Here is a 22113-nt window from a genome sequence, read left to right as displayed (position 1 = left end):
TTCGTTTTCTCGGCAATGTCATACTTTCAAATCTAACTTTGTTGTGTGTTTGGTTTTTCCTATTAAATGTGATAAACTTGAAATAAAGACATCAAACAGAGTACTAATACACTATGAACAATGTCATTCGGACCAGTTTACACATACATATAGTCAAAACTTCATACACAATATAAACAAACAAATATCCGAAAAAAAACTGTAACAAATAATTATTTACGAAAGGAAACAATATTTTTAATGTAACTTTTTACCAAATTACAGCATTAAATTCAGTACTTTTCTGTCCAAACTAAATTCTTTGGTCACTTTTAGTGTCCTATACATAATGAAGGGTGTATAATGCTGCTTTGGGGGCAGCTGTAGCCTTTCCTGTGGTGTAAGGGTTTTCTCGTCGTTCATTGATGACCCATGGGTTGTCTCTAGCTGACTTTTTTTATCACAGAGGGGTTGTTGTCTCTTAGACATTTTTACCAAACCATTTGCGTAATATTACAAATGCACTTTAACGTAATGAATTGCATTTAACTCCAAGACAAAACAATTGGCAAATATGTATATTTCAAGATTAACCTTTTTAAAAAAAATACAAAATTGTTTAAATGTCATCAATAAGAAAAATAAATTCAATTCTTCACATGAAAGTATTAAAGTCCAACGTTAAGTTAACAAATTACATTCAAAAGCTTTTAAAATTCTTAACCCAATGCATGGGTAAGAAATAATACCTGTAGTCAAATCCTCATTAAAACGAATAAAACTGACTCTGCCTCCAAGGTGACTGAGAGTAACCTATCTTACAATCACACATGTGTAAGATTCTTTAATTCTTATGTATAAAGGCAAAAATACTTATACTTTGAGTCATGTAAGAATTCTCGGAGGAGTTTAGGGAGTGATAAAGCACGTCGCGTTACAATAAAATATATTTTATCGATTTGCTTAAAGGAAAGTATACAGTGATGAAAGAGTAATCAAGGGAACCAAGGTTATAGCGGTAATCAAATGAATGTAATCCAGGGACTAAGACCAGGCATGGAAAACAGACATAAACAATTAAGAACACAAAATAACTTAATTCGTAATGAAAAGTCATCACGTTTGTCGTAAAATTTGGTCAATAGTTTTCCTTTACCATCGATTTCGAAGTGTAGATCAAGATATGAAGCTAACTTCACAGTGTCTGTAGTATCCTTTATCTCACGTTCTTTTTTTTGGGGGGGGGGGTAGATGCGATGTATCAAATCCCCAAACTTAGGATTGTTTAAAGATAATACGTCATCTGTATAGCGGAAACTGAGATTAAAGGATCTGGCTAAACGATAATCTTTCTTTCGGATCAGATCAGCTATAAAGTCAGCCTCATAAGAGTGAAGGAATAGGTCAGCAAGTAGAGCAGCACAATTAGTTTCCATTGGATAGCCGACCGTTTGTTGACAAAGGCGTCCATTACACTGGATAAATATGTTGTCGGTTAAAAATTCCAGCATTTTATAAACATCTTCTGTATATTTGGATGATGATTAGGTATTTTTTCTTACAAAGTATGAGGAATCTCTAATGTTTTACGCAGCTTGTTTGAATTGTTGAGTTTTTAAAGTAGCAGTCTTTTTTGTAGGAATTGGGGAGGGGGTGAGGGCTGCGCAGTGTCCTAATTTAGTATGAACTGGTTCTCAATTAAATACTGATAATTGTTATACGTGATTTGGGAATATTTACCACAGATATTGCATTCAGAGCTTTTACTCTATGGATGGCAAATAAAAGAAGCGCTTTAACATCAAAAGAAAGCAAATCCAAAAGAATAAGTCTAAAAATGGATATTAACTCAGCCCAACACAATTATCTTTGGCCACCTAGTACAAGACTAATAAAGAAATAAAGGTTTGTATCCCTGATGAAATTAAACGACTTTATTTTATTATCTTTATCAAGCGCTTGGTAAGAAATGTGTTTGATCTTGTACGTCTAAAGGAATAAGAGTGGCAAAGATGGATTATTTAGGCTTATAACTATACTTTTTGGCCATGCAAACATCATTGACATGTAATACTTGTACTTGCGATAAATGATAAGGTCGCTGACAGAAATACATGCATGTATTTTGTTGTTTAGTTATCATCGTTATTAATAAATGTACTTGTTTCAAAACACGCAAAAGCTATCATTGATTCTAACCTCTACCTTGATTAAACATTATTATGAAACATAACAAACACAACAATAATTCATAAAAACAAAAACAAAAAGAAACACAAAGTATGAAATTCATAACATTCAAGTACATTTAAAAAAAAGCCGATAACAATTTTAAGGTAAAATGGACGGATGATCATATTTATATTTCTGCTACATGTTATATACAACATTTACAACATACACCATAGGATGATGATGTATTTTGTCAAAGAAATATTTACAATTCTTAAAAAAAATTATTCAATGCAATATATTACTGATAGTTTTCTTAAAGTGTTTTTAATGTGTTTTAATTGCTTCCACTCATTATACATAGTTTACACAGTTTGTGTAATAAAAGTATTATCTACTTTAAGAAAAATAGTTTACATTGATGTCAAAATATTTCTTTTACATTTTTTGTATTTTTTTTTACAAAGCTATTTATCGTCATGATTGTCTTAACACTTTTAATGCCTAATTTCAAAATTGTTATTCTCTGACCCATGCAGGTGATTTTGATGGAATAGCCCCGCTGTTAAGATTGGTATTTACAATAATTTCTGCTCTGATGCAGTTATCTTTGTTCTGTTTTACAGCATCGTCATAGGTTGGGGGCGGTGAACTGACACGATCTATTTGAACAAAACTAACGCTACGTTGTGCTGCAGTTTTCTTCTTGTAGCACCTAAAATATAAGTTTAATGTTATAATTATATCAGGATTTTCGCAAAATGATGCATGAAACATTTGGTAGTGAATGTTAAATAAGCATACATTTGTTGTAAGTGTGAATTCTTACTTCATGTTAAATGATAATACAGCAATTTTCTTTTGCATATATGTATCCGATGGCATAAATACATATACATATTAAAATATTACCAAGGGTATAATATTTATGTTAACAGATATAACAGATATACACTCTTGCAATTAAAACTAACTGTTAACAATACAAAAACATATTATCGTTATTTTACAAGTTATAACCAAGCGTATGTTATAACACTTTATCATATTTATCATCAATATTCTTAACTTACATTGAAAGACAATTAAATGATAGTCAAAATTTAAACCTAAAATGCAATTTATCATAACTTTTGTTTAAGTGAAGTCAGCCTCATATCTTGACCTACACTTAGAAATCGTCGGTAAAGGAAAACTATTGACCAAACTTTACGACAAACGTGATGACTTTTCATTCAGAATTGTCAACTTTCCTTTCATCTGTGACAACATCCCTTCAGCTTCTGCGTATGGAGTGTTCATATCACAACTCATACGTTATGCCAGAGCTTGCTGAAACTACGCAGAATTTTTGTATCGCGCTACAACCCTAACAAATAGGCTTCTGGAACAGGGTTATGTGGCTACAAGTCATCACTACAGAAGTTTATGGTCGTCATCATGAACTCATGGATCGTTATGATGTATCCATCAGCACCATGAAAACTGATTTATTCAACGGGTCATGGTTTGCCTTTCCTCGTTTGTCTACCCCGGACTTGACTTTTTATGAGCAACTCGGCGGGTGTTTCTAGAAAAGCAGAAGACGCTTACACTAACGGTGCACCTGGTCCATGCTCCCAGTTTTTAGTGGAGTCCGAGTTGCTCATTTACTTTTGTTACTTTGTATGTATGACTTTAGTTACTTTATGTTCTTTGTTGTGTATGTCTGTTTTCCATGTCTGGTCTTTGTCCTTGGATTACATTCTTTTGATTACCGCTATAACCTTGGTTCCCTTGATTACTCATTAAACAATTTCGGTTTCAGCGTAATGTATATTAACACACATTCTTTATAGGAAAACTATTTAATAATCAATTAATTGATTTAGATAATAAAATGTCCGTTATATGAAGAAATGCACTGTTCTAGCGAATTGCTTTCTTTTTTACGTTTGCTTCGTTTCGTTTTCGTTTCTGTAATCCTTATTTATTTCAAATACTCTTTACGTCCATTAGAATAAATCCCAAGAAAACCACGCCAAAAACTGCAATACAAATAATTGCAATCACTGTTGGGGCTATTCCTTCACTCTTTTTTAAATCTGAAACAAAAGAGCTCTGATCTTAACTGAATTTGCCACATAATAGTATTCACAATATTTGTATAGTGCGTTACCTTATCAAAAATTACTTAAAGCGCAAAGAAAAATTAAAGAAAGCAATGTTTTATCAATCTATATGAAGAAATTGATAGAAATATGAATTGGAATTCATATATCATTGCAACCTGAAAAACAATGAAAGGCGAAATTAAGGTTCCGCTAAAGGAAAATGTCAGTTGTTAATTTCTTCGTTATTACACAATAAAAAGACTTGAAACTTGGCAAGGAAGTTAATTTTGTTACTATCTCCATATTTTCAATGTTATGTTGATATGCTACTTATAGTTTCCATAAATAGTGTAATTGTGGAAAATAATGTAGTTATTTTGACAATTTAAAAAAATAAGGTCACTACAATACACATCTAAATTATACTAAATCGTTACCACTAACTCATTAGACCTTTATCTAGTGCAACGTAACCATTACATATGACGAGTTTCTCTATTTCACGCTCTACATGGGTGTTTTCAGTTTCAAGTTGGCATGGCAGAATCCACCATTTTTTAAATCTTGGTGGGCAATGTAAAAACAATCTAAAATCTCGGGTGATACTGAACCGATCTGGTCAGTGTCGACAACATTTCACCCAAAAGCTATTTTTGCATAACTGTAACTAAAAAGTATTTATGATGATAGTAGTTTTCATCAGAACCTGCTGTTTGCATCCTGCACAACTAGATCTATCCAAATCCAAAGTAAATTAATGTATCCCTCCGCTATAAAATGTATTGTTAACTATTTTTAATTTTACAATGAAGTTAAGATTACCCTTCTAAATTTTGAAAATACTCTTAATTGGAAAAAAACATTCATCTTGTTTACTGTCAAGTGTATTTATACTATATTGTACAACGTTTCGCTGTCGATTTATTTTACGACGTATGACATCCGGTTACGTGTGAGCTGTTGTTCGGTGACGTCAAGGAAGTAAACACAGAGATAAAATGTTTGATTATTTAAAATTGGTGAGTATATGCGGGTATTCATCTACTTTTTATTTACAATGACTTTGATTTAGTCAAGTTGTCAACGCAATCAGTTGCAACAATTTAACAACTCTCGATCATTTAAATGTTTAAATGGTTTCATGCCCCATCATCGGCCATATTTACCACGCTTTTGGGAGCAACTACTTTACTTCATTTAAACATTCTTACTACTGAACTGTTAAGGTTTCAGTCGTACACCACAAATTAGGCTAATCCTCCTGTTTAGGGGATCCATCAGTAATTTTTATCCATTATAGTATAATAGGGGTAGGTATTGCGTTCATCACCTGCTTATGGAGTGTTCATGTCACAACTAATATGTTACGCCAGAGCTTGCCGAAACTACGCAGACTTTTTGTATCGCGCTAGAACTCTAACAAATAGGCTTCTGGAACAGGGTTATGTTGCTACAAGATTGAATTCATTACTACAGGAGTTTTATGGATGTCATCATGAACTCGTGGATCGTTATGATGTACCCATCTGCACCATGAAAACTGATTTATTCAACGGGTCATAGTTTTCCTTTCCTCGTTCGACTACCCCGGACTTGACTTTTTTATGAGCAACTCGGCGGGGGTTTCTAAAAAGCAGAGGATGCTTACCATACCGGTGCACCTGGTCCATGCTCCCAGTTTTTTAGTGGAGTCCGCGTTGCTCATTTGCTTTTGTTACTTTGTGTGTATGATTTTAGTTACTTTATGTTCTTTGTTGTGTATGTCTGTTTTCCATGTCTGGTCTTTGTCCCTGGATTGCATTCTTTTGATTACCGCTATTACCTTGGTTCCCTTGATTACTCTAAATCAGCGAGAACCGTGAGCTTTACCATACATGTTCCGTCTGTGCGAGACCCGTATAAATGATAAGGACATTAAAAAAGTTTTGCTTCGCAAGTGCAATATTTTTATTTTATATTTCACCAGGAAGCAAATTCAATATTTCTATGTGAAAATCTGTCCTGTTAATTAATGGTTTTTTTTTTCAATAAATGAATAACTTGAACAATTTTTTACAACCCCATGAGCGTACCCACTTTCCCCTCGCTCTCAAAATGGTCAATGACTTTATAGCACTTTGCAATATTTTACATTTTTTATCCCTTAAGGGCATCTATAACAATATCCATTTCAATTGTGACCTGTCCGATCAATCTGGCTGTTAAATTAATATAACTGACCCAAATACTACCTTGAACATTCAAGTATAAATGACAAACTGAAGAAGTTACATTGATTTTGAATAGAAGAAGGGATATGGACAAAGACAAGAAAAAAAAATCCATTTAACAGATGCAGATTAGCAAAGTGTTATGCACAGATATATTTGTAATTTGACAAATTAGGTTTCAAATTCCATACCAATCTAAATGAATAACTATCCAACCTTTTGGTATATTAACATTTTGTCACATTAAGATAATATTAACAGGTTCTCTTTAGAAAAGAGCATGTAAAACTGAAAGTTAGGTATAGTACTTACTAAAAATCAGCTCAATATCTGCAAGCATTTAGAAAAAAAAAGAGTGGAAAACATAAATTTCGGTAAATTCAAGGGCTATAACTCTGACAAAAATCAGTGAATTGGAACAAATTCTTTACTTGAACTGTAACTCATTAGGGTTGACTCGCATACCAAAAACCAGCTCAATATCTGCAATCATTTAATAGAAAAACAGCGCAGAAAACTTTAAGTAAATTTTTCAATGTTCAAGGGCCATAACTCAGACAGTAATCAGCCAAGTAGAACGAAATATTAATAAGATCTGTAACTCCTCAAGGTTGACTCACATACTAAAACACAGCTCAATATCTGCAAGTGTTTAGAAAAAAATGCGGAAAACTTCAATTTTGTCTTGACGGACAGACATACAGGTCCCCTTTGGCTAAAGCCGTTAAGGAACTAATAAATATTCTTTATTCTTTAATATATACTTTTAAATAGAAAATCATAATTTCCCAATTTTTTATTTATATAATGGATAGAAAAAACACCATAGGGGGATAGTACCTCAAATGGGAGGTTAACCCTTATTTCAGGTCTTGTTCCCAATCTGCAAAATGGCAAACAAGAAGAAAATAGATGAACTAGTGGGGGTCCAGGGGAGGGTTCTGGTGGTGGAAACTCCTTTTCATTGAAAAATTCTGTTACATTTGTGCTTAATGTATTGTAAAATTAGTAAATAACAGCCTAGAAACCACCCTTCTTAATGCCACTGTAACCCTTTCTTTTCAAAATCTCTGGGTCTGCAACATTTGATAAATGTAATGTTTGTCCAGCTCTCTCTTCTAACAAATATATGTACATGTACATAGTCAATTTGAAAAAAATACGTATACTTTTATTTTTCAGGTTGTACTATGGAAAAATTGATAGATCCATACAAATACAAAAAAAGTATTACCAAGACCTGTAGATGGAGAGAGATTAAGATGTAGATCTTAGTTTAGATATTATACATCTTATAGTTAGAGTGTAAGTTAAATTGACATGTTCGTGTATATGGAATTGGAAATTACTTTTTGAGTAAATAATATGGAAGTGTCAGATAATACTCACTATATAATTAATTGACGATAATCAGGTGACATTAAGTAGATCGAAGTAAGTCCCTTGCCTAATTGATTTTTACCAATTTTTATGGATTTCTTTCAATATGTAATAGTTATTTTGAATTATATCTTATTTTCTTAATCATATTTTTTGCAGTTCTTTGGGTGCTAATGTTAATTATTAATTTTGTATTCATCTACAGAGCTGCATCAATACAGGAATCAGCTTAGAAAATCTGGTTGTGTCAAAAGTCACTGTGATAGCACCTCCATTTCTGACTCATTGTTTTAAAACTTTAATGATTTGTAAGTACCAATTAATCTTAGATACGATGAGGTTTCCTAGGAAACAGTCTAAGGGGTTAATTTTTTCGGGAGGGGGGCTTCAGTGCTAAAAAAATAACAATTTAGGCTTGTTGTTATTGATATTAGGGTTTATAGCCCAACCGTTTTCGAATAAGGGGCATAAAAGGGACATAAAAAGCATTTGATAGAATTCAAGTTCAGAACTCCAGGACAAGCATAGGAATGTCTATGATATTGTTCCTTAATATTCTATACAACAGTCAGACTTGGATTGATTTTGGGGATAAAGATAACTTTTCACAACTTAGGGGCCACAAATATGAATTTTCTTGATGTCCAAACAATATCTTGAATATTAGGGAATAATTCTCTTTGAAATTGTATTTCAAGGTGATATACATGTACAATGTACCACCAATGGAAGAGTGGAATTGATTTTTGGGGTTTAGTTTTGAATCTTGTAGGAATTAGGGACCTGAAACAATTATTTTCCTTATGTCTTAATAAGAATTTGAATAAAAGTGAATGATCTCATGTAAGTTTTACTACAAGGTGCCATACCACGAAAAAAAGACTGGAATTGATTTTGGTGTTGTGACTTGAGCCAAGTAAGAATAAGGGGTCACTAATGGGCCATAAAAAAGTATTTTTTTATTATTCCTGGACAATAACTCTAGTGACATGAAATGGATCACTTTGAAATTGTACCACAAGGTTCCATTTTTCCACAGGAATATGGGATTGATTTTTACAGGTTTATACTGGAACCATTTTGAAATATTGGCAAAAAAGTGACCAAATTGGTTCTGGTCAAACTTTTATCCGGTGTCGAATATCTAATCATTATCAAATTTAGTAACTGTGTCAAGTTTAAATGGTGTGTCCATACTTGCCCCAAATGTTCAGGGTTCAACCTCTGCAGTCATATCAAGCTGCACCCTGCAAAGCATTTTATTTGAGTTTACCTTCAAATTTGTTACGTAGCTTGCAGCAATACAACTTAAATAGAATTGATTCTATAGTTGAGCATAAAAGGAGGATTAATTTTATAATTTTATTTTGGGTATTGGTATTGAATTTTTCTAAAGAGTGAAAATGTGTGATCACGGGGTAAATGTTACCATGCTCACCAAGGTTGTTTGATTCCACCATCTCTCAGGGGCCAATTGTGTAAAAGTTAGCAGTTTGTTTCAAACTTTTAAACTTAACCCCTTTTTTCTGCCTCCTAAAATGGCATATTGAATGAAAAATCTTATATTTACCTAAAATCCCAGTTCCTTATTTACCCTGAAAAAGTCTTTGGTCTGCTAATCAAAGCAACAACATTTCCCTTGTTTTACGGATTGCAAAAAGAAATTTGTTTAGGTAATGTGTTTATTTTTCACATATATATACACATGTACATGTACATTATCATTTCAGCAAACTTTTTTGAAAAAAATCTACCATGTATTTGAAACATGGTAGTAGTTGCTTTAATTGGTTAATTTATTTTTTATTATATAATCCTGACACATTGAATTAGATCCAAATGGCCTTCCATATTTTTCTCACTAAAGAGAAAGCGAAAGTAGATATAAATAGAATTGAAAGTAGTCCAAATATAAATGGCTTCCATTTAAATTCATTTTGAGTAATTTACTTGTTACAATTAAGTATAGTTTTAAGATTTGGAATCCGTTAAAAAGGGTAATTTGCACTAGATATTTGTTTGATAAATATTTTTGTTTACTTTTTATAGGTAAATATGGACTTACAAAATATGTGTATTTAATGGCAGTCTGGCACATTTATATGCAAGATTCAAGGATTACAGTAATGGAAAAATGTTTTAAATGGCTTAGAAAGCTTGTGCCAATGAGGGGAACATTTTGGTATATAATATGATGTTATTATGGCATACGCTAATCAAATACTGAACATTCAGTTTTTGGTTTGTTTTCCTTCAGCGGAACCTTAAATAGCTAAACACAACAAGCGTCATACCTTTTCTTTCACGTGGTTTTTCCGAAGTTGTGGTGGTTGTAGTCGGCGGAGGCACTGGTAGTGTTCCTATAAGATAAGTAAGATAAAATTCATGATATCTTTAAATACCACTGAATGACATCCAAAACGTTTGAATTTTCTAAGAAATGACCATTACTTCAGCGTTACAAGAAGACTTCTATTATATTATAAATGAATTTTATAAGATGGTGGAATCTGCAACTGGTACAGAAATTTCTGTACATATGAAATAAACTTCGTGTTGATTTTAAATAAATCTTAAACAAACAGGTATGCTATAAAATGACACGTGGCGTTTAATGTTTGCAATATTAAGTAGCCATTGACTTAATTAACACTATGATTTGAATATTATTCTAACATGTTACAATTACACAAACATAAAATAAAGACTAACCGAAACAGAATGCAGCTTTGTCAACATTTAGTTGATTCAGAAAATAAGTCCTGTAGCTTCCACAATTTCTGATTTTGATATCGTATTGCTCTTCACAATCAACGGAAACCCCGACCCTACACACCTTTCTGTTAACAGTCTTCTCATCAACTGATGGTAGACGACCTGTAACCATTTACACAATATGGCGCTCGGTGATAAATGTTTGAGATAAAAAAAAATTGATAGGATGACACGTTTTTTTGTTTTGACCATGAAGAAAATAGTTGAAAAGAATATGATACGATGCTTCAAAACAAATTGGAACAATGGTTGAATTGAAATCTACTTTTGTTTTATTTCAAATTTCTATTCTATTCTATTCGTGTCTTACATATCTAATTTTATTTTACAAAACCAATTATGACAAAAAATGTCATAATCAAATACATGAAAACAATAGAAAAAACGACACCACTCATAAACTTTGGATTGTTTACCTTGCATCCACAACGGGTAAAGTGTACCACATTGCGACATGGAAACAGATTCGTTAACAATATCATTACCAGTGACACTGTCTATTTTGTACCATCCGGGGGTCAGTCTACTATCCTCTATTGCCACATCATCTGGTTGTAACGTGTAGTTCGATGACTGCTTTATTTCACCATGGAGTATTTTATAATTAGACTCATGGCATGGGTCAACTGAAAACATTCCAAAATTCAATTGAATGAAAAAATCAGCAAATCGTTCTTATTGCAATTCAACATTTTTATTTTATATCTAAACAAAGTTCAAAGTACATATTTAGGAAGAAAACGAACTATATGTGCATATTAATGCTAAAGCAGCTTTTTTAGATGAAATATTAGTTAATTTACATTCATTTTTATCATTCAATTTTTGTAGAAATACAATTGTTAAAATTTTGTTTTAGTTTTGTTTGTTCTTTTATTATTCAACATAGAAAACTCTTTTGCAGTTTATAACGTACATTCACATCCTGGAGTAAATCCACCATTATCAGAGGTTTCTCCAACTGGACACTTTGATTCGTTCCCTGTAATAAAATGATTACAATTGCAATAGTTTGGTAATTTTCAAGATATATGCTTTCAGTTTTCATTGTTTTTTATTTGCATTTTACTTTCTCTCTCTCTCTCTCTCTCTCTCTCTCTATATATATATATATATATATATATATATATATATATATATATAACGTCTCAGAATGTGACGACTCTATTCTCTACATTGCTCCATCGGATCAAAGTGATACAGGGAAGATAACGTAAACTTATAGAAGGGTCTGAAAAATTCCCAACGATGTTAGAACTCGAACTCGTACCGCTGTGGCATCTATGGCAACACTGCCTGCACTAAGTCCAGCGCCCTAGACCACTCGGCCAGCTAGGCTATATAAAATATAGTTTAACTGGCTGGGTGATTCCTCCTCATAGGATTAATCTAGGGATGTAACTTAGTACACGATATATAGCCTAGCTGGCCGAGTTGTCTAGGGCGCTGGACATAGTGCAGGCCGTGTTGCCATAGATGTCACAGCGGTACGAGTTCGAGTCCCGCGGAGGGAACGACAAAAATTTGCTCCGCAAATTTGACAGTTTTAACATCGTTGGGAATTTTTCAGACCCTTCTATATATATTTATGTGTGTGTGTGTGTGTGTGTTGTCAATATATGGTTCACCAAAGGCATCTGCTGCAGTATGAAAAGACTGTAAACAAAAATCTGTAGATAACATTAGGTTAGTTGAATACCATAACTGAAAGTCAATATAATTACATGGTTCACTTACAATTTCGATGCACTTGGTTCAAGTACTTAATTAGAATTGGGAAGTTGTGGTTCATTTACTATAAATTTGTTCCTTAATGGCATATTGATTGTAGTATGTTGTATTTCGTGTTTCTGTATATTCATCTGAAGTTGGGAATCTGTACACAATTTCTAAAAATGATGAAATCGTGACTTGGTAGATATGTATATATAGGAAAGTGCGTACTTAATCAAAATATATTTACATATGCGACAAAGATATTTTGATATTTTTTGTAAACCCTACCGAAACAGTAAGCCTGGTAACAACCATTGGTACGGTTCAAGTTATAAACGTAGTATCCGTCACAGTTTTTGACCCGAATGTTGTAGGAGTGGGTACAGCAGTCCCCTTTATAATCTGATACACAAGCAGTTACATCAACTGTTTGTCCCACTGGTGGGTGTGTCCCTGAAATGTATACAGCTTAGTAAGATTCATTTGAAACAACAAAGAAAGTTTTTACAATTTATATACAGAAGTTACATTGGAGTAGGTTTGATGCAAGAGTATGATGAAGTTTCTGTATCTTTTTTTTTGTATTGAACAGCTTCAAAACTACTAACTGAGATGAAAACTTTATTATACCTCGTTAAAGGCTCAAGACTACCCATTGTTCTTCAATGACAACGGTACAGCGAAAAACTTGTCCCTAAAGACTCAAAAAACCTAAAGGTAAACTGATAGTGCAAACGAAACAAGCAGAGGCAGGAAATTCCTGACTTGGATGAGGCGCAAAAATGCGGCGGTGTTTAAGTACTTTTGCGTGATTAAACCCCTCCCCCTTTTAAAATTTGGCCACTGCGGAAAAAAATATTTACAATTAAACATACCTTATATCAGTTCAAAAAGGTCTGAACCCCTTATTGAAACAGAAATAAAGAAACTAATTGTACGTTTTACAATTGTACAAACAAAGAGCTACTAGCAGTTAACTGACATGCCAGCCCCAGATCAGTATAAACCTGCAAAAATTTATATCCATATCGTATGTAGAAAAAGAGTAAAACAAAACAGAGCCACATCAAATAGTCTACCGTGTGTCATATTGGAAAACAGTAAACCATTTTCAAAATTCAAAAAACATCAATAGCTATTTCTTAAAGCAGACTTCATTACTCTAAGAAAATGAGCTTTATCAAAATTACTGGTAATGATTAGGTACATATTGATTCTCATTAAGTATTGGTCCGCAATACATATAATGATCAAACTTATCTCTTTGAAAGCACTAGGGACTAATTTTACTATCAAACCAATACCACAAAAAAACATTTTATCATGCTGCGCTGTACTGTACCAGTTTATATTAAATTCATTTTGAGCACAAAGAGAAGGTTCTTTCAACTATAAATTTTGTTAGGCTATTTAATGATTAATTCCTGAATCAACACTATTTTGATTCTGTGTTATGACTTTGGTAGACGGCGGGGTTGTCAGATATCATAATATATGCCTAGGCGTAGAGTTTGTCTAACATACAACATACAACATATACTATTAAGATACTGTATAAGGCTAATACTGTATCAGTGTCTCTTGGACAATTATGCATTTGAAAAAAAAACAAAATCTACTTTTTTCTTAACGAAAAACTGTCGCATGAAATATACTGAACGTAAAAGACCATAAACAAATGATAGTCATTATTTGTTTACTTCTATACTAAGAAAAAAGTATTTTGATAGTATATCAAGTAATACCATTCATCCAAATTGGATTTGAAGTCCCACATTTGAATCCGTTAACTTGACATTCGGTCGGCATCGTAGTTCCTACAGAGCTCGTTGGCCTATACCAGCCCGAAGTCAGAAAATTGTCACAGAGTTAATTGGTATCAATGTTTCCTGTTGATCTCTTCCATTCATTCATTTCTTTGTAGTTGACAGACAAGCATGGGTCATCTATTATAATTATAATTAAAAACAATGGATTAAAATACTTTGAATATACCCGTAACCTAATATGAATAAACATGCATTTTTATTCTCAGATTTCTTCTATATATTATCGGTCTCTAACTTATAACATTCTTCATTGTTTGTTTTGTACTATGTACTAATCGTGCCATAAGTGTACAAAGAAGATTATTGATGGTTATAAAATTGTATACCAAGGATATTCCTTTCAGAAACGGTATGATAACGGCTGGATAAAAATTCTAAAATAATGTGGCAGTTGATAAGTATATCTATGTGTATTGAATACCGTGATCAATTTTTTTCCAAAGATTTTTGTATCACTTTTTGATTCCATTTTGTAATCTAGTTTTTGACCAATCTCTTCAAATGTAAATGCCTTTCATTTAAAAATTCTGTCTAAACCAAACTCACTAATCAAAAAGCTTAACACCGAACCCTGAATAATTAACAAAAACTGTCCAAACCACACTTTTTAAAGTCCTTTTGTATCGATCTAATTGCATTTTGAACCTTGGTAAACCGATCTCCTGTATAAACCGAACCAATTATAAAGTGCAAAATTGATTAAGTTCGGACATGTTTCACAGTACCTACTTAAACGAATTTTATAGTTTTGATATTAGTCATTGAGAGATTATTTTCAATAAACATTGCAATATCGGCCGGGTCTATAAACAAAATGAACAAAAAAAAAACAACTTTATGTCAACTTACATTTACACCCAGGACTGAATCCATTGTCAGACGTCTGACCTGAAGGGCAAGGAAGCTCAGATCCTACAATTGTACATTATTAGGTTGATATCAAAATCAAAAGTGGAAAAAAATAGACTTGGAAAATAAAACAATTTATAATACTATTTTATTTGTAGTATCGCTGGTTTCAATTCGACTTTATCATATATCTACAAATTAAAAGTATTGTACCAATATTGTAACCAGCAATTCTCTTTTGATACTTGTTTTTTACATGGAGAGTAACAATTAATGGGTGTTCGAATATAAATTGTTTTTTTTTGTTTTTGGTATATGTGTATCATACCAAGTATAAAAAGTAATCTTAAGCCAAAACTGATACGTTTCCACCTAAATGAAACATGTTTTTACATCGTATGACAATGAAATTAAAAGTAAGATAAGTGAAAAAAATACCGAAGCAATATCTCTGTTTACAGTCACTGACTGGCTTCAGATGGTACACAAGGAAAGAGGAGCAATTCTTCACTTGAATATCAAACGAATCAACTTTACATTCGTACAGATTGGTAGCGTAGGCTGTGGCATTCTTAAGATCACCAGTATCGGGAAAAATTCCTGCATTTGATAAAAAGTGGGAGTACAACCGTATATAGAACAGAAAACTATAGCTTTTGTGACAAAGCAGTTCTATATTCAAAAACTCAATTCCTTAAAGGTATTCTGCATTGGCTGTACGATTTTGTATGTACCAGATAATGTATATTGATAATTCCATTCAATACTAAAACCTTATTGTGAAGGGCTAAAATGCCTTACCGTCCATCCATATTGGGTTTTGTGCCCCACACCTAAAACCACCAAGGATACATTCCGCAGGCATACGTTCACCAGCCTTACTTGGAATTCTATACCATCCCTCTGTCAGTTGTGCATCGCATATTGCATTATCTATATCTGAATTAGCAGCAGACCGAGATGAGTCTTCTGCTGTTCCAAGTTCCTGATAGTTTGTACAGGGATCACCTTCAAAGAACATTTAAGACTTCTACTAATACATTTCTCAAATCGTTCATGTTGTTCCGACACATTCGTAACAACAATTCAAATTCAACACTTGTTCCCTTTAATTACTCTTTCCAACCATTTTAAGTCAACAAAATTGCCTTTTTTTGTTACGAAAAAAATCATTATAGAGATCTTTTATAGCGCCACTGCTGCACTACATTGGTATACTTAGGCACGTTCAATTGAGGTATATTTTACATGTAGAAACTTTTTTTCTGTTTCATACAGGTATATTAAACTACTCATGGTATTATGGACATAAGAGAAGCAAATAACTCTTAAAACAAATTAGAGAAGAATGTTATTGAAAATTCATTAAACACAAATACTAATTAAAAGGCAATTCTAATATGACGCGCTTCAAAACTCTTTAGGCCACAGCCATGGTCAAAGTGATAAACACATGACTAATATTTCGCACAACTCAAAGGCTGCGTCTATTAAAATATACGAAGAAACTAGTCATATTAAAATCAAAATTAACCACAAAACTCCATTGTATCATTGTTTTTACCACGGGCTGGCCATTTATGTTGCACTATTTGCCCCGATTTTGGAGCACGTCATATTAGAATTTTTCATTTAAGACAAATGATATACAAATGATATACAAACTATTTACACTCTCATTGACCTACCTAATACAACACTTGACTGTAGAATCAACGAAATAAAATAAATTCCAAAAATTAATACACCTATCATCTTTGTCTGTATAACATTTCTTCTAACAAAAAATAAATTTGAATCTCCCCGTCTCCGTTGAACGACATATTTTTTTTTTCGACAAAACACTTCCTCTTAGATTAATGACATGAAACCTATTGGCAATTGGACAAAGTTGTTGAAATATGATCTAAAATCTAAATTAAGTTTCCATTTAAATGCTTATTTTTTTTTCTTACATATAACTAATGCTTTTCTGAATTTGGCAGTTATACATACGGCCTTTGTTTATTAAAACCCATATATTTATATTTTATTGTCTATGTTGCGTCCTACATATGGGAAATATTCTTTATCAAAAGATGGCACTGATCCAAAAGTTTAAATAGACATTGCTTAATCTCAAATTGGCAGTGACTTCTTTACTTCCGTTACGACGGAATTTCCATAAACATATATATAAACATTGACTACATTAGCTGAGGTAAACAAGGATGGAATAATAAGTAAAAAAAAATATGAAACCTTCAAAATACCAAGGATTTCAGTGTAATACAATATTGACATAATTGATCAGTAAGTGATTTGTGTCCGGATTCATTGTCCAATGCTGGGAATAAGTTACATTGTATATTTAATCCCACTCCAGTGTTATAATAAATATCTTAATTTGCCCCTCAAAAATATATTAAATGATCAAAATAATGAACTAAAGCATTTGTACCTTAAAATCTCAATTGAAACATCAGAACATCTTCATTTAACTCTTCCAAAAGGCAAATTAATCAAAACTTTGATCTTCAAAATCTCAAAAAAGACAGAGGGGTAAAAGGCAGATAACAGAAAATACCAGTCTTTGGTCTCTCAGAGGAGTAGGGAAAGAATTTTGTGGTCATTAATAGCTTCGCAAAATATGTTTTTGATGATGTGGTATTGTCGATTAAATTAGTTTGAATTTCTTTCAGTTATATAACCCAAGAAAAGACAAAAAACGAAACTATCATACCGGGCAATAAAATAAATTCTACATTATATTATTAGTTTTGTCTTAAATTCATAATAATGTCATGGAATGAATGATTACCGCAAAAAAAATGTCAATGTTGTTAATTATAAACTTCGATGGTAAAATCCATATCACAAGACGCTTTACGAATGTAACGCCTTGATCATTGTACGCCTAAAAAACAAATTATGTTTTCAATTTTCAATCGAAGTATTTTATTACACTTTTTTCTTTGTTCGAGACGAATGAATAACACTGTTTTGGAGACGGAAAATATCATGGCCGACATCCTTTGTTTATTAAGATCAAGTAATCTACACAATGAGTACATGTTTGTTTACAACGTCATTTTTTTTCTGTATGATTTTGATGTTATATGACGGTCTCCAGTGTTTCTTGTAAAACAGAAAATGCTTATCCTTCCAGTGCAACCGACCCATAAAATTCTTTTTTTTAAATTTGCTCATTTAATATTTTCTGCATTTATTATTTAAGTTATGTTGTTTTATTTAACAGTTATTCTACTTGACCCTGGATTATGAGAATTCTAGCTTTCATTGCACTCCTCTTGCTTTTCTTCTGAAAAAAAATGTAATAATAAAATGACTTAAAACAATAATTTTTGGCATTATTACTCACTATATGTTCACTTATTTATCTTTTGTTACTTTGTATGTATTATTTTAGTTACTTTATGTACTTTGTTGTGTATGCCTGTTTTCCTTGTATGGTCCTTGTCCCTGGATTATATTCTTTTGAATGCCCCTAGATCCTCGATTACTTTTTCTCTTCCATGTTTCTAAATAATTTCAACTTTGATGACAGAGACCATTAGTACCAACACCTGAATGGTGAATAGTATTCAGTCTATTTCATATAAAAAGACTCATTCACTAATTGTCACGTTATTTAAAAAACACAATTAATATGCATGTTTCTGGTCTATTTTTCTGCTCCTAATTTCCAAACAGTTCAAGTAACAACACCAAAGATCAACCCCAACCTTTATGATCAAACATTTTGAAGTGTAATTTCCATACACTAATAATCAAGTTATCATCTGGAAACCATATTGTCGATAAACACCGAACGGCAATGTGCCCCGTGCGTGTCAGGGTGGCAAAAGAATGGGCCCGCAGCAGCGCCTATCTTGTCGTGAAAGGCGACTAAATAGTGCTCAGAATCCTAGCCGGCGGCTAGGGCATTCTGCCCACAGAGCAACTGGCTTGTGTGACCCAGACAATGGAATGGGGTAACCCTGGCATGTTACATACTGGGGACGTCAGGATATAATACGGAAAACCTGACCGCAAACCATAGTGGTGCAACGTGTTATAAAAGATGCCATGTTGCTCGCAGGTTAAATAATCCTGTTGTGGTATTAGATAGGAGTTGGAACCTTTGCCCATCGTCACAGGAGGCTAAATTGCCTGGCCCTACCCACCCCTTGCTATTTCTAGTGGCAATCAAAATTTTTCGACCCTATTATCCTTGTGTCCCATCCCATTTTTCTTTTCATCATCATTTCATGTTCATTTTATCATCAATTGCATGTCTATTGCCTGATATATAGCTGTCTCAGTAGACTTATTGTAAGAAACTTACAATTGTACAAAAGGTTCGCTTAGTTTCGGCAAGCTCTTGAGTTGTGTAATGAAAACTCCTTCCTCGGGTTCTGAAGGGATGTAGCCAGAGATGAAAGGGAAGTTGGCAATATGAATTGAGTAGTCATGTTAGAAAGAGGGTTTGTGGCAAAAACAGTCAGGTAGTTTAGCAAGTTTTTTTCATGCTACTTTTATTTTAAATTTGCAGCTGAGTCTGTATTAATAAAAATCCTGCATGTTCAACAGCGCTGTAATTTATGCAACGCATATGTTGAGTTCACAATTTTACCTTCACTACTTGTATTTTTGTTGGAACCATTGAACCAATGTCATAAAAAAGAAATTAAAAAGTATTTGAATCTTACTCAGCTTTTCCCCATGAGCATAGTAACGGCATTGTCAAACTGACTTTAATTTCTGTCATCACTTTCTAATATAATGGGACTATTCTGTTCAACCTACGATTAGAGCGAATAGATGAATGATATTCATACGTTTGTATAATTTACATTTGTAGGTTTCTGTATTAGAATTTGAAAAAAAAATGTGACTTTCGGTTATAATTTAGCTTGACCAAATATTGGCACCGCTAATCATCTACATTTAATACAAAAGTCAAGATTTTCAAAAATTCATAAACTTCAATAAAGCCATAAACATATTATTCGTCAAATTTTCAACGAATTTTGACAACTACATTAATTGATTAATTAATTACAATTATTGTCATGATTCTAAACAGTGTTCTGAAAAATTCACTATTATTCTGCATTAGAGATTATTTTGTCGAAATAAAAAAATGCCAATCGCAACCGAAACTATTCTTTTTATAACATAATGTGATTTAATCTGTTCAAAATATCCTGCTGGTTTTACTACAGTAAATAAGATAAAGTAAGAATTTGAATAAAACCAAACAAATGATGAACAGATAAATAATTAGACTTATGCTATTATAATTCATGTTAATTTTGCAAAGACATATCTTTAATCAAAAGTTACTTTGGCATTATCCGTTAATTTCCCTGTTCATTTGCATCAATATCGTTGAACGATATCATTTTTTTTCTGCATCTTACATGGCAATTTTCCGAATAAATTTATTATTTTCACAAATTTGACAAAAATGTTCTTCTACACAACTTCATGTACTAATACGTACCTTCACCCCACCAAAGAAGTTATAAGTTTCCTTTGGGGGTCCATATCCAGTAAATCCGTCACCTGCTATCTGTAATGAACACTTTATTAGTATATTAGGCTTGTAGAATGGTGTCCAGTGTTCCTCAAGCATGCACCCCTCACCGATCAAAATATCTGCTTTTGACAAAATTTTAGCTGCTGCACTAATCATTTCGCGATCATTCATATACATCCGACTTTGTATAAATGAATAACTGTAAGGTCATCAGCGTGACACTCGAAAACAGATTTACTGTGCACAGTGTCTCGCTCATTTACCATACTTTCTGTTTCCATATGGCATGCTTTTACATATGGTGTCACTTTTACGTCCTGATATGCTACAACGTATTAGAAAAAGGGATGAATTCAAATATAAAAATATTGATTTCAGAATTTACATTCATGTGATATGAATTTTGTCAACAACCATGTGAATTAAACCGTAACTTGTCCCCTGAAATAAAATAACAACAGCGTTGGTTCGTCTTCATAAAGCAAATTTTTATGGATATTTTCATAAATTTAATTTTTATCACAATAGATACACATAGACGCAGCACAGTGTGGTAAAATAAGAAAACAATAAAGTTAAATACAAATTTTATTGAAAACTGCGTACATATTAAAGGAAAATAGTTTCAACAAACCGATTGCTTCGTGCTAATGATACTTTAGCCTCATTCTCTTTTTTCTTACGGATGCCCTGGAGGACTGCACAAGAAAATGGATGATACAAGAACAAAAAGGCATTGATTCTCTGTCAGAGTCGGTAAAGGCCATGAGGTCTTTAATATTGAAATGTATGAAAGTTTTAAGTAGGTCAATGAGTGTCAATGTTATATCATTTTCAAAGACTTCGATGTAGCAAAAACATGGCAAATATATTGTCGTACCGGCAAACAAAGCCCTAAACAATATTGTTTTTGTCTGCAAAACACATTACATCCTGTGTATAGTAGTGATAAGACCTATACTGCCACTACACTCTCCAAAGACGAAATAGTGGAGAACCGTAAATCTGTGCTATCCTATTTTCGTCTCTCCACCAAAGACGATGATAGTGATTTACCGTCTACGCACTGGGCTCAGGAACTCCACAAGAATCCATGCAAACAACTTTACATAGCTGGATCTGCAAACTTTACAACCAAACCTATTTCAAAACTTTTAACTTCTGTACACATAGCTGTAAAATAGGATTTCCAGTCCTACTACAACACTTGTTACACCTGTAGTGGTATTAATTCAATGTAGATCCTGAAAAATTCGAAAGATCTTCTGGAGAACCTCAATTCAAGTTTATTATCAGAATATAAAAGCATTGGAACGTATAATTTTTCAAACATTGAACTTATATTCCCCATATTCAAAAATATTAAAATCCCGACTTATAAACATCATACATAGTTGTTTTTTTTTTACTTTTGTAAAATTAATTCTAAGTCATCTTCCAAATATAGAGAAGATTTTTTCAAAATGCTTTAATTTTTGATCGACAACATATTTGTCCAGTGTGGTGGACGCGTTTTTCAACCAAAAGTCGGCATTCCTATGGGAACAAATTGTGCTCTTCTACTTGCTTACCTATTCCTTCACTTT

At 32.7% G+C, this 22113-nt stretch overlaps 1 long non-coding RNA gene and 1 pseudogene across 2 annotated transcripts; one reads left to right on the top strand and one right to left on the bottom strand.

Annotated features, from left to right (window-relative positions):
- Positions 1 to 1205: 1205 nt before the first annotated feature.
- Positions 1206 to 20842, bottom strand: LOC148604913 (uncharacterized; annotated as a pseudogene). Its single transcript, XR_015915956.1, has 14 exons — positions 20492 to 20842; positions 19695 to 19787; positions 16692 to 18304; positions 15805 to 16011; positions 15442 to 15603; positions 15004 to 15066; positions 14071 to 14271; positions 12614 to 12778; positions 11526 to 11591; positions 11026 to 11235; positions 10547 to 10711; positions 10129 to 10194; positions 4145 to 4235; positions 1206 to 2866 (listed from the first exon to the last, which is right to left on the bottom strand). The product of XR_015915956.1 is annotated as an uncharacterized LOC148604913 (transcript).
- LOC148604914 (uncharacterized) lies at positions 5207 to 10135 on the top strand. The gene is made up of 4 exons (XR_015915957.1): positions 5207 to 5263; positions 7637 to 7759; positions 8040 to 8142; positions 9884 to 10135. It is a non-coding gene; the product is annotated as an uncharacterized LOC148604914 (long non-coding RNA).
- Positions 20843 to 22113: the final 1271 nt, after the last annotated feature.

The sequence above is a fragment of the Perna viridis genome, chromosome 10 (assembly GCF_037379345.1).
Source record: "Perna viridis isolate PV_CMFRI_1.1 ecotype Kerala chromosome 10, ASM3737934v1, whole genome shotgun sequence".
NCBI lineage: Eukaryota > Metazoa > Mollusca > Bivalvia > Mytilida > Mytilidae > Perna > Perna viridis.
This window is presented reverse-complemented; position numbering and strand designations above follow the sequence as displayed.